This window comes from Pleurodeles waltl, chromosome 6, assembly GCF_031143425.1.
Source record: "Pleurodeles waltl isolate 20211129_DDA chromosome 6, aPleWal1.hap1.20221129, whole genome shotgun sequence".
In the NCBI taxonomy this organism is placed as follows: domain Eukaryota; kingdom Metazoa; phylum Chordata; class Amphibia; order Caudata; family Salamandridae; genus Pleurodeles; species Pleurodeles waltl.
The window spans coordinates 1,418,131,245-1,418,144,513 of NC_090445.1; the positions used below are offsets into that span (position 1 = coordinate 1,418,131,245).

Below are 13,269 nucleotides of genomic sequence, written 5' to 3' on the forward strand. Positions count from 1 at the left end.
GTGTTGATCCCTTCGGGGAAAACATTAATGTGATTGTCAATTTTGTTTCCAATCCAGCTTCGCAGGGGTTTGCATACAGAACTATTAAGAATTTCAGGTCTGCGATTTTGGAAGGTCATATGTATTTGGAGGGTAAATCGGTGGGGGAGCATCCCTTTGTTTGTAAGCTTCTTAGGGGCATAATAATGGTTAATCCCCCCCCCAACAACCCAGGTATGTGGCTTTATGGGATGTCAATGTTGTTTTACGTTTCTTAGGGGCATGGCCTTGTAATGAGGATTTGTCAAGCAAGCAGTTATCTGCAAAGCTTACCCTTCTTTTATGCCTCATATCCTGCAGGAATGTTTCAGATGTTCATGAGCTGGATATATCAGGGAGAGTATTTACTCCTTCTGGAGTCTCTTTTACTATTTCTAGACGCACTAAAACGGCTTCAGATTGCATTTCCTACCCAGCTTTTCCTCATAATGCAGAGTTATGTGTGGTACAATGTTTGAAAGCTTACGAGACTTTGACTAGAGTGTTTCGTAGAGATAACCAAGGTCAGTTATTAATTTCGTTACAGCACCCACATAGACCAGTGTATTCGGCCACTTTGGTAAGATGGGTCAAGTGGATATTAGGGTAAGCAGCGATTGACAATACTAAGTTTGGGGTGCATCCTATTAATGGGGCCATGGCATCGAAAGCTTTTTGCATAGGTTCTCGACTAGAAGACATCATGGCCGCAGCAGATTGGTCTTCGGATCCTACCTTTAAGGTATTTTATCATAAGCCTGTTGTTCATGTGGCCTCAGCAATGGTCAGTTAGCTTTAAACTAACATAATCCAAAGCCTCCGGTCCTGCCATAGAATAAAAAATGTTCTACCTGTTGTACCAAACATTTTCAATTCTATTAAGGACACGTAGACGAGGATTATCCCAGTTATGAGTAGATGGTATCATTTTGAATGTTGTGAAAGTTTTGATTTCGTATACCCACCTGTTTGATTTTATGACTATCAAGTATGGTTTTATTCGCATTTCTCTTTGTTCCTAGGGTCAGACAAAAAATGAAGAGATAGGAGTTCACGCCTGAAGCAGGATTTGTCAGGCAAGGCTTTGGCTCCGAATTGCACACCTACAGGTCTTTCAGGTCTATGCTGTGGTTCCAGTATGGTTGGAGTTTCATGTTATTAAGTTTCCAGTGGTTTGCAAAGAAAGAGAAAGGGCTGTGTTTGCAAGGACACATATACATAAGAGCTGACATGGGATTGGTCAGTGTATGGACTACTGTTGTTTCTGGGAAATGTAATTTGAATGTTGTAAAAAGTTTCATTGGTTGCTGTTTTTTTCAGTAAAGAAAGAGATAACACAATTCTCGCCTCTGTGTCCTTACTAGAATTGAAAATTCGTGACGCAACAGCTAGAAATATTTTTACTCTTTGAGCGCAGAGGCCACACCTCCCCTCCAACACCGCTGAAGTACCCATCCCCAAACACTCTGCCTAGTTTGACATTTGTAACACATTGCAGTTATGCCTTCATAAGGCCCCACCACACACATTTAATTTACAAATGATTATGCGTCCTTGCTCCCCACAAGTTGCCGATTGTAAAGATGCACGGGGTTTGAGATTTACCCATGAGGGACTTGGAAAATACTCAAATCATGACAAAAAACATATATTTGCATAAAACAAAAAAGGAAAAACGTTCTTTTCTCGAGAGTGATTTGTTTTTCTCAAAGAAGCACATATAAGAGGTTTACTGTCCTCATATTGCTCTATTCCCATTTTTCAGATTGAGGCTGAGAGAAAAAAATTCACCAGTTTTCCTACAATCTTTTATGTGATGGTGAATATTTAATATTTTTGCGATTTCTAGCAACTTGCAATTTCTGAGAGAAACAGGCCTTCAGTGGAGAGGTGAACCAAGAAAGGTATTCATTTATGGAAAGTGGACCAAATTCAGAAATTGTTAAGAGACTATTTGCGCCATTTATTTAGGCTAGACAAGGCATTACCTGAGAAACTAATCGGATAAATCAAAAATGTGTAAGATGAGGTAAAAAAGAAATAGGCAGCATTGTTTTCATGGTCAATTTTTTCCAATGGAGTACGATCTTAGAAAGTAATGTACTGCTGTGTTTGACAGATTCTTCTGTTCACACGCATACAGTACCAGATCATGATTAGAAGGTGTGCAAACTGTGGATGTGTGTTGTTTGCGCCCGCAATATGCTGCCAGTTAACCTGCCCTTAATCACAGGAGCAAAACTTCAATGAAGTCCATAACATTTTTCATTTTGTTTCGAAGGAATAGCCATATTGTTGAAATTTACCATAACTTGTTATATAATTGGCTATCCAATTTGCTTTGAAAGTTTAATCTATCTGTTTCAATATATTTGACTTCCCTCTACTGATTGTAATGTTTTACAGGTTTGTACTCTTCAAACTTGCATTTATATTTCCACGATCTTTTCCGTTTTTTGCCCTTGAAACTCTGGTTATGCTTCCCTTATACTTTGAGTATAAATGTGCATCATGCCGGTGTAACTGCTTCAGATGCCTTTGAATAAAATAATTGTCTTCAAGTTGCATGAAATAATTAATCCACCACACACCTTTGTATTTCCATATAGTTAAGTTAATTATAAACTTCTTCAAAATGCAGCTGATCATTTAAGTTTAGGACTAAAATAAATTGGACCCTATGCGTGATAATGGAAAATCTTTATGCTTGCTCTCCTTAAACAGAAGAGTTTTTTTTTGTTTAAAAGCCTGTTCTCGAAAGTGCTTACATAGGATAGGGATTAGATAGCTGACTACTAGTTTTGCTGTTATTGCAACAGTAGGCAGCGTGTTACCCCAAACTTGAACATTCTGCCTGTCCCTCTGCATGAAGTTCAAATCTCAGGGCAGGGTGAGGAGGTTGTATTCAGGGGTGATACCTTCATAGAGCTTTGCCCAGAGTTGATCTAGAATTACACTTGAGTATTTTTTCATTTCCTAGATGTGGTTCAATCCCTGGCATTCCCATTTAAAGTATATTAGACAAGCATTTCAGTGGCCCATAACTCATTTTATAACCTTGATGAAAACTATGATTGCACTGAATATATACACCTTCTGAACTTGGCAGATATGCATGTAGTGTCAATGAGGCAACCTAGCTTGTGTACAAGAAAAATAACTAGCAGGACAATTTACAACAAACTAGAGCCTATGCTTAAAGGCATATATATAAGACCTAAAGGAAATGCATCATGTCTGGACAATAGACAAAATAATAATTCATATTTTGAACAATGCTTTCTTGTTTGCCAACAGGAGTAAGCTTTCTAGCCTTTGAGTTCACTGCTCAAACAGTGGCACTGCAGTCCTCCTGCAAGGCAGCTGACCTCAAGAGAGCATCAGTTCCAAACGCAGTACTTTTCACCATCTTTCAGCAGCAACAAACTCTAGCTACATCACCTCCATATTTTGCTGGTTTCATTCAAACTGAAGCAACTGCATCTGATACGTATAGCCTTGGATTTAACCCTAAGGAGAACATACTTTGGCATCTGGAACTGCTTTCCTGTTGCGTCCACACCGACAAGTTCCACTGGGCAAGGTGATTGATGTCCAGATCTTTTCATGTATCACTGACATCACTTCCGCTGTAGAAGTCAGAATGAGACCTGTACATTCTCTGAAAGGGTAATTCAGTTTAAAATGCTAAGACATGAATAACAGACATCTTCATAGAAGTTTAAACATTTTGTAGGGATGAAAAAAATGGAACTTTAAAACATTACAGACTGACATTTTGGAAGGTAGGAGTTGGTGTTAATGATCGAGTAAGTTGGAGTAGGATTGTGCTAAGAAAATGGGTATCACATTAAGTTGTGAATAGTTAAACTCTGGCATTGCCAAACAAGATACTGAAAAACCTTGGTAACAGTGTTGTAAATCCATTATCAAATGGTCCATAATAACCTAAGATAGATGGATTAATGCATAAAGGAAAATGCAGGTGAAGGGGAAACTAGTTTGAGGTAATATGTGATAGGTTCTTATCTGCAGGCCAGTCCAAGCATCTGTGGGACCCTGCATGTTAATCTATTTTCATAATGTTCCAGTAACAGATCATGAAAGATTTGTATAGAACATCAAACTCAATGCAAGTACCTATGCCATACTTTGAGTTTCCTTGGGTAGCATAAGCTACCAGGGATTAAACCGGGCCATGCTACTACTGACTATTGCATGTCAAACTTTACTATTACAGGAGCATCTTGAAGGCTGTTGTTTAGTGCTCTGGCAGATGTTTCCCCTTTGCAAAATCTCTTGTAAAGTATTTTCTCCAGCAGTTATGAATACTGCATGAATAACTGTGATGTTATATTGATCTTTACAAACCCGTCTTTGTGGAATGCACAGGAAAGGACACTAATCAAATGAAACTTTGTAAATAAGGTAAAAATATATCTAGATAGATGTAGTGCACATAAATAAAACAAGCATTGGCAAAACCATTTGGTCTCACCTTTGCAAGAGGTATTGGCTTTGCCAGTATGTTTTAGCCATGTTGTACTCTAGCATGGCTTCTGTTAAGCATAGCTAAAAGTTAGTGGGGCAAAGGAGAGTGTCGTGAAGTGGAGGGAGTAGAGTTGAGTGGCGTAGAGTGGAGTAGAGTGTCAGAGTGGAGTGGTATTAAGGGGGTCATTCTGACCCTGGCGGCCGGTGACCGCCAGGGTCACCGACCACGGGAGCACCGCCAACAGGCTGGCGGTGCTCCGAAGGGCATTCTGACCGCGGCGGTTCAGCCGCGGCCAGAAAGGGTAAACCGGCGGTCTCCCGCCGGTTTACCACTGCCCTACAGAATCCTCCATGGCGGCGGAGCGCGCTCCGCCGCCATGGGGATTCTGACACCCCCTACCGCCATCCTGTTCCTGGCGGGTCTCCCGCCAGGAACAGGATGGCGGTAGGGGGTGCCGCGGGGCCCCCGTAAGAGGGCCCCACAAAGTATTTCAGTGTCTGCAATGCAGACACTGAAATACGCGACGGGTGCCACTGCACCCGTCGCACCCCTGCAACTCCGCCGGCTCCATTCGGAGCCGGCATCCTCGTTGCAGGGGCATTTCCGCTGGGCCGGCGGGCGCTCTTCTGGAGAGCGCCCGCCGGCCCAGCGGAAATGTAAGAATGGCCGCGCTGTCTTTTGACCGCGGTGCGGTCATTTGTCGGCGGGACTTTGGCGGGCGGCCTCCGCCGCCCGCCAAAGTCGGAATCAGGCCCTAAGTGTTGTGAAGTAGTTTAGACAGGAGTGGTGTGTTGGGTGTTGCATATAGTGCCGTTGAATGTTGTAGAGTCATGTAGAGCTGAGGAGTGGCAAAGAGCGGAGTGGTGTAGGCGAGGCCAATGGCACAAAATGAAGTGGAGTGTTATAGGGTCAAGCGGCTTAGAGTGGAGTGCCATAGAGTGTCCTATAGTGGAGTGGTGTAGAGTGGAGTAGTGTGTCCTAGAATAGAGTGAAGTAGCATAGAATGATTTGCATAGAGCGTTGTATAGTAGAGTAGCGCTGTAGGTCTGGCACAGAGTGAAATAGAGTGTTGTGGAGTGGCATAGAGTGAAGCAGCGTGTCATAGAATGGAGTAGAGTTTAATTGAGTAGAGTGGAGTGGTGTGTTAGTGACCTAGAGTGATGTGGAGTAGATTAAAGTAGAGTGCAGTGGTGTAGAGTACATTGGGTTTGAGTAAAGTGGTGTAGAGTGCTGTGGCATACAGTAGATTATTTGAGGGTAGAGTAAAGTGGTGTAGAGTGGATTGGTACAGAGTGGAGTGACGCGGGGTAGAGTAGAGAGGTGTAGAGTGGCATAGTGTGCAGTTGAGTAAAATGATGCAAAGTGTAGTGGTGTAGAGTTGCGTGGTGCAGAGAGCAGTGGTGTAGAGTACAGTGATGTAGAATAGAGTGCATAGAGTGTAATCACATATGACACAATGTTGTAGAATGGTGAAGATGCACAGGCACAGCGTGCAGTGGTGCAAAGTAAACTGGCATTGAATAAAGTGATGAAGAGTGCAGAGACGCAGAGTCAAGTGGAACGGAGAACAGTGATGTAGAGTACAGTGGTGCAGAGTAGAATAGAGTGGTGTAAAGTGTAGTGACCTAGAGTGAAATGGTGTAGAGTGGTGTCGCATGTAGTGGTGTAACGTGCTGTGGTATGGAGTAGAAGCGTAGAGTACAGTAATGCAGAGTAGAATAGAGTGGCATAGTGTGCAGTGGCCTAGTGTAAAGTGGCTTAGAGTGTTTCAGAGTGGAGTTATAGTGGCATAGAGAGCAGTGGCATTGAGTGGCGTGGAGTGGTGCAGAGTCGACTGGATTGGCCTAGACTGCCGTGGTGTAGAGTGGAGTGGTGCATAGTTAAGTTAGGAAGAGTGCACTAGCGTAGAGTAGAGTGGTGTAGAATAGAGAGGCATGAAGTGCAGTGTCATAGTGTGTCGTGGCATAGAGTGCATTGAAATCGAGTGGCGAGTACAGTGGTGCAGAATAAAATAGTGCAAAGTATAGTGGTGTAGAGGTCCATTGTGGTAACTGCAAGGTTGCAGAGTAGTGTGTTGCATGGTAGAATGTTGTAGAGATCAGTAGTGTAGAGTAGATTGGTGTAGAGTACAGTGGCATAGAGTGGTGCATAGAAAAGTGACAAAGTGAAATGGTGTAGAGTGGCATATTGTATTGCTTTTGACTAAACTAGTATTGAGTGCAGTGGCGGGGAGTGGTGCATGGTAGATTACAGTGGTGTAGAGTGGAAGAGCATAGTGTTGTGGAGTGCAGTGATGCAGAGTAGCTTAGAGTGGATTGGCATGGAGTGGTGCGATTTAGAGTGTAGTGGCTTACAGTGCATTGGCACAGAGTGCAGTAGAGTGGCAAAGAATATAGTGGTGCGGATAGAGGGCAGTTGTGAAGAGAAGAGTGGCATAGAATGCAGTGGTGTATAGTACAGTGGTGTAGAGTGCATTGGCATGGAAGGCAGTGGTACAGAGTAGAGTGGCGTAGAGTACAGTGGTGCAGAGTAGAATAGAATGGCGTAGAGTGCAGTGGCATAAAGTGTTGTTGAGTTTTGTGGTGTTGAGTGCAGTGGTGCAGAATAGATTGGCAGAGTGCAGTGCCCTAGAGTGCATTGGTTTTGAGTGCATTTATTTTGAGTGGATTAGCGCTGAGTGGAGGGGCGCTGAGTACAGTGACGAAAAGTGGATCATTTGAGTAGAGTGGAGTAGTGCTCCATAGAATACAGAGGCATAGAGTGGTGTAGAGTGCAGAGTAGATAAGAGTGACTTAGAGTGGATTGACATAAACTGCACTGCCGTGGAGTGGTACAGAGTATAGTGCATTGGCGTAGAGTGCAGTGGCATAGATTACGGTGTTGCAGAGTAGCATGGAGTGGCGCAAAGTGGGGTAGCAAAGAATGCAGTGGTGCATAGTAGAGTAGTGCGGGTAGAGTGCGTTGGCATAGAATGGCGTAGAGTGGATTGGTGCAGAGTACAGTGCAGTGACACAGTGGGGAGTACACAGAGTAGAGTGGAGCAGGGTAAACGGGAGTATGCATAGGGTGGTAGTGCTCTGCCATTACAGACAACACAGCTTTAGTTGAAGTGACCATTACATATGCACATAAATACAGTTTTACTTATAAAAGTATACAGCACATTAACGACAATGTGTGGAAAAGTCATCACCTACTGTTTTGATTTGTTTTGATCTTATTAAAATATTTGTTTCCAACACACTTCAGAATTACCAAAAATGTGCTTCATTTGTGCATTTCTAATTCTGATATATTCTGAAATATCTGCACAGTTCATTGACAAGCATTTACATTTTGTTTGTGTGCTAGAACAAAATAACATTGAATAGCCTTTCTCAGTACACGCTGGGTAGCCATTTTGACTGTTGCATAAACCCTCTCACTTTGAAGTCAGAGAAAGAAAAGTAAACACCAAGCTCCCTGGAAGAGGGAGCCTGACATTTGACCTCTGTCTTTGACAGCACAGCAAATGTGACAAGAACTAGCTTTAAAGGCCTGTTTACAGAAATCCAGTACTGGTGGAGGAATATAGTAAATAGGATTTGGGCAACAGAAGGGACAAACTCAAACTGGACAGCCTAAAATAAGTAGAGCCAGCAAATAGAAAACAAGCAAAGGTGATTTACAAACCACAAAGCCAATGGTAAGCAACGGGCAGAACAGCTTCACAGAGAAGCTTTCTAAATCTCTCCAAGATGTTGTTATCAAGCCAGACACCTGCGCTGTCTGGTACACTTTGACTTAAAAACTAATTTTTTGAAAACGCTTACATGAGTAATTATTTCAGTTAAACATATGTGAGCTGTTATCATAAGAGAATACAAAGTTAATTACAGCTTTATTCATGAAAAGCTATGTAAATTAATGTAGTTCAAACCATCTTGGGATACAGTTTGATTATTTTGTTGCTGGTAAGCAGTCTGAATGAATTAAGTGCATTTTTCCACTGATCTACCACAGTTCATGATAGAAGCCTAGTACAAACTAAGCAGGCACCATAAAAGAATGGATTTCAAATCTAGCAGTATATGCACATTGGTAATAACTCATACACTGAGCACCTAGTGCTTTGAGGGTTTACAGCAGCTCGACTGTTGTATATTACATCAAGGTCACTCAATATGACCAAATAAAACCAGGAAAGTGCTTGTGGCATTGAACATGAAGTGAAGGTTGGCAATGTATAGGGGTGTACAATGGTTGCTCCAGAAGCATACCAAAAATGCCACTCCTAAAAGCAACACCATAATAGCTCTTAATTAAAAAAGTAAGTATTTTTCTTATGTATATATGCATATTACTTGTAGATCAAGTTGAGGGGAGTGACCTTACAGCTACAAAGAGCTCTGTAGAAAAAACACCCTTACATAAGCCTCTGCATTCTCTGCTGATAGGAATTGTTATTTCTCATATAACGGAGCAAAATAAAAAATAAGACGTTCATAATCTTGGAGGTTTCCTTTTGAATATCCGAGTAACACCATAAAGGTAGACAAAAAAAAAAAAAAAAGTTAACATTAAATTACTTGTAAACCTAAGTTTTACCACCTTCTCAAATTAATTAATGAAATTACATATTTGTATGAATATTTCCTTGTTCTTTTCAAGGAAAAACATGTTTTTTCATATCTGGATTAAACAAATTAGGCAAGTAACACGGTCATCAAGATTGGCTGCGATCACGCTTCCCAGCCCATAAAAATAACTCTATTCACTGTCATGAAATTTTGCACCGGACATTTTTCTTCAACACTTGATAATTTTAAACTCCTACTGCCTTAAACCATGCCAGACACGAGAACCAAGCGGATTGCTGCATTTATCTTTCCCACAAAAGTGGAGACATCCTGTGCCCTAGGTGGGGTGGGATTTTGTCCCCCAATACACCTTGTGGGGGTGGGAGGGGGCCATGACGCACTGATAAAGTGCAAGAGACTTCCCATGAGCAGGACGCGAGAACCAGGTGGGTCGCTGTATTTATCTTGCTCGCACCAGTGGAGACATCCTGCGCCCTTGCTTGGGTTGGTCTTTGTCCCCTTGTATACCTTGTGGTGGAAGGATATGCCACGACGTGCTGATAAAGTGCAAGACACTTACCGCGAGCAGGACGCACCCGGGCGCATACCTAGGCGAAGACCGGGCCTGTCTACACCCGTCATCACATGGAAGTGCCTGGGCTGGGCCCCACTTCTCTTTGGTTTGTCTCCCTGAATTCAAGCACCTTGGTTTACGTACAGTGAGATCTCTTTTCCTATGGACTTTGGTGTAGCGTATTTACTTTTTCTGGGGTGGGTGCCCTTCCTTTCCCCTATTATTTTAATTGGCTAAGGACACCCATGATCCAACATGGGTAAGTGCAAGTTACAAGGGGATAAGGACACTGCCAGCAAGTCTTGCCAAGGTACCAGATTAGACTCCTTCCTAGCTTGAGTGGTTGGGGTCATAAGTAAGGACATTGACCTGGCAGAGCTGTGGCTGTCCATGTATGCCGGAGACATTGGTGAAGGACTATCTCTTTCTTCCTCAATTAGACAGCATATACACCTTGTCCTGAGACAGTAACTGAGTCCTTACTTTTGGCTACGGTGTCTGATCAGGAGGAGCCTCTTGGAAAGGCAGAGAATGTAGTGCGGGATACATCTACTAGCATCATCTGTGCTCCTGTAGTCCAAAGGAAATGCTAGCTTAAGTGCGTCACTAATTCTGATGGATACAACTACCTGTGGATTCCTCACCTAATGAATTCTCCCCATGCGTAGCATTCGACGGAAACTTCTCTCCAGCTCTGCACGTCGGCGAGGACATCACAATTGCCTGACTCCACGCAGCTCCGCCTGACGTCATCAGGGCAATAAGAGGCCCTCGCCGGCGTGCTGATGTCAGTTCCTTTTTTTCTGTGCCTTCGATAACGGTTACTTTTCCAGCTACCTGTATCGTTTGCTGTTCGGAAGGGATACTTCGTGTTTTTTGTCGACATGTCGGCCCCGAAGAAGTCAGGCTTCAAGCCCTGCAGAGAATGTGGAGGTCGGGTGCCTGAGTTCGGACCACGACGTCCAGGTTCATGCCAAAAAATGAACCCGGAAGCCTTGAAGGAACGTGAGGCTAAGTTGTTCTTAGCCAAGGCTAAGAAGGAGAGAAAACTGCACCATAGATCATCATCGGGGAAGTCAAGTCACAAGAAGCGGCGTCATTGTGATTCCAGGCGTCAATCCAGAAGCTGGTCAGAGTCGAGGTCTCTGTCGACCCGACGCCGTAAGTCCTGGGAGGTCAGCCCGACGGTGTCTCCTCAACCATTGACTCCGCAGTCATCCCCGGTGCCGTCAGTCTTTGAGGTTGTGGAGCATCAGAGTCAACAAGCTTCTCCAGCACATCCAGGTGCGCAGGATTTGAGCCCTCGCCTGCTCCGGCTCCTCAGGGCCATCCTGCATTCCCAGCTCCGGGTACGGATCTGGCGGCATTTCTAAATGCCATGTTTACTATTTTCCAGTACATGGCTCCGGGTTGTGGTGTGCCGGCTGGCCCCACTGGTCCTCTGGCATTCAACTTAGACGTTCCGGCTCCATACAGGCTGACGCCGTTTATGCCGTTCTGTCCGGTGCAGCCATCGACGTTGAGGGAGAGGCCTTCGATGCCATTATCCATTGAGATGGAGCCTCGAAGCCGTATGGCATAGACGGGTGCAGGTCGTATATCCACGGCACCAATGGATCCATCTATGGTATCGGGAGGATCCGGAGATCCTGTAATGACGCCTTCTCAGCGCCATTCGCCGACATCGTTGCACTCCATGTCGACGCCGGGGTTGGAGGCCAAATTGCGGTCCAGGAGGAAGGCCCTCAGGTTGTTGGAGGAGAGGGAGTACCAGCGGCAGATCCTTGAGGAAGGGTGCGGTTTTCCTGGAACTTCCTCTGCCTACGGCGCAAGTTAAAACCAACATCCTGACGAAGGTACTTCACCCTGCCACGGCCATTGCAGATCCTCTGTTGCCATTCAATGATGCTCTCGTGGAGCCAATAGAAGAGGTGTGGAAGAAACCTGTTACTTCGTGAGCTGTGAGCAGGTCGGTGGCCAGACGGTAGAGGTCTGCACCTGGAGACCCCGAATTTCTATCTAAGCATCCGTCTCCAGAGAGTCTGGTCGTACAGGCATCCTGTTCGTCACAGTCGGCTCCTTTCCTGGAGTACCATCTGACCGGGATTCCAAGCGTATGGAACAGTCGCCCAAGAAGGTTTTCTCCTCGTGTAGCATGGCATTGAAATCTGCTAATGGCATCCTTGGCAGATACATTCACACAATAATGGATGCAGCAAAGACAGCGTTACCGGACATGCCCCAAGACTTGCATGGTCTACTCTCGGATGCCCAGGCAGCGGCTACGCAAGTCATACAGTCAGGGCTGGATACCACGGACTCTGTTGCTAGAGCCATGGGGACCTCTATTGCTACCAGGCGCCATGCTTGGTTGCGCACATCTGGATTTTCATAAGATGTTCAGGCCACGCTCTTGGACTTGCCTTTTGATGGGGCTAAATTGTTCGGCTCTAAAGCTGACTCTGCGCTAGAGCGCTTTAAGGATATAGGGCCACTGCTAAATTCTTGGACCTGCAGGCTGTTTCGACCCCCCTTTAGGTCCTTTAGGCGGCTGCAAGTTTTTGGACGAGGGGCTTCCTTTCGTGGGAGATCGCAGCAGGCAGGACAGCAGTCTTCGAGCCTCCCTTATAGATCATTTAGGGGGCGGGGTAGGGTCTGCACTTGAGGGGCCACCCAGCAGCAGCACCCTTCCTCTTCCTCAGGAGGGATGCAACAGGGAAAGCAGCCCTAGTCCTCTAGTCCTCTAGTCCTCTAGCCATCGCATCCCATGCCTCTCCGGTAGAGGGAAGGTTATCTCTTTTTCTTCCCATGTGGGAGTCCATTACATCCGATTCCTGGGTCATCAGTGTGGTAAGGAAAGGCTATGCCCTTCCCTTTCGGGAGATTCCTCCTCCCTTCCCTCCCCGTCCTTCCTTTTGTTCAGAAGATCATCTCCTGTTGCTAGAACAGGAGGTTCTGTCCCTATTGTCAAAAGGTGCAGTAGAGTTGGTTCCCGAGCAGGAGTGGGGTCAGGGATGTTATTCAAGGTACTTTCTGATCCCCAAAAAGGATGGTCGTCTGAGGCCTATCTTGGACCTGAGGATTTTGAATTGGTTCCTCAAGCAGGAGAAATTCAAAATGCTGACTCTAGCACAGGTACTTATGGCGTTGAACAAGGAGGATTGGATGGTGTCGGTTGACTTGCAGGATGCTTATTTCCATATTCCCATTCTCAAATCACACAGGAAGTATCTCTGTTTTGTGGTAGGGTCGCAGCACTACCAGTTTGTGGTCCTTCCTTTTGGTCTTACTTCCGCACCTCGGGTCTTCATGAAGGTGATGGTGGTTGTTGCAGCAGACCTCAGAAGGAAAGGGATAGCAGTATTCCCTTACCTGGACAATTGGTTGATCAAAGCCAAGTCTCCGGAGCTTGTGCTGCATCACCTGCAACTGGCAACCCAGTTGTTGTTCAGTCTGGGCTTTTCCATAAGTGTGCCCAAGTCTCACCTGGAGCCCTTTCAACGCCTCCTGTTCATAGGGGCAGTACTGGACACTATATTGAATCAGGCCTTTCCTCCGCCACAGCGGTTTCAGGACATTCAGGCGTTGATTCCGATATTTCAAGAAGGAGCGGTTGTTCCGGTCCT

The 13,269-nt window shown here is 45.0% G+C and overlaps 1 protein-coding gene across 5 annotated transcripts in view; it reads left to right on the top strand.

The window, feature by feature from the left end:
* Positions 1–13,269, top strand: part of AP5B1 (adaptor related protein complex 5 subunit beta 1) — a 79,079-nt gene that overhangs the window by 13,628 nt on the left and 52,182 nt on the right. Inside the window, exon 2 of one of the 5 annotated variants that reach the window (XM_069240765.1) lies at positions 3,316–3,601. The exons of the other annotated variants lie outside the window; for them this stretch is intronic. The gene's annotated coding sequence lies outside the window, so the exon portion shown is untranslated. The remainder of the gene's footprint in view (positions 1–3,315; positions 3,602–13,269) is intronic. 5 annotated transcript variants of the gene reach the window in all.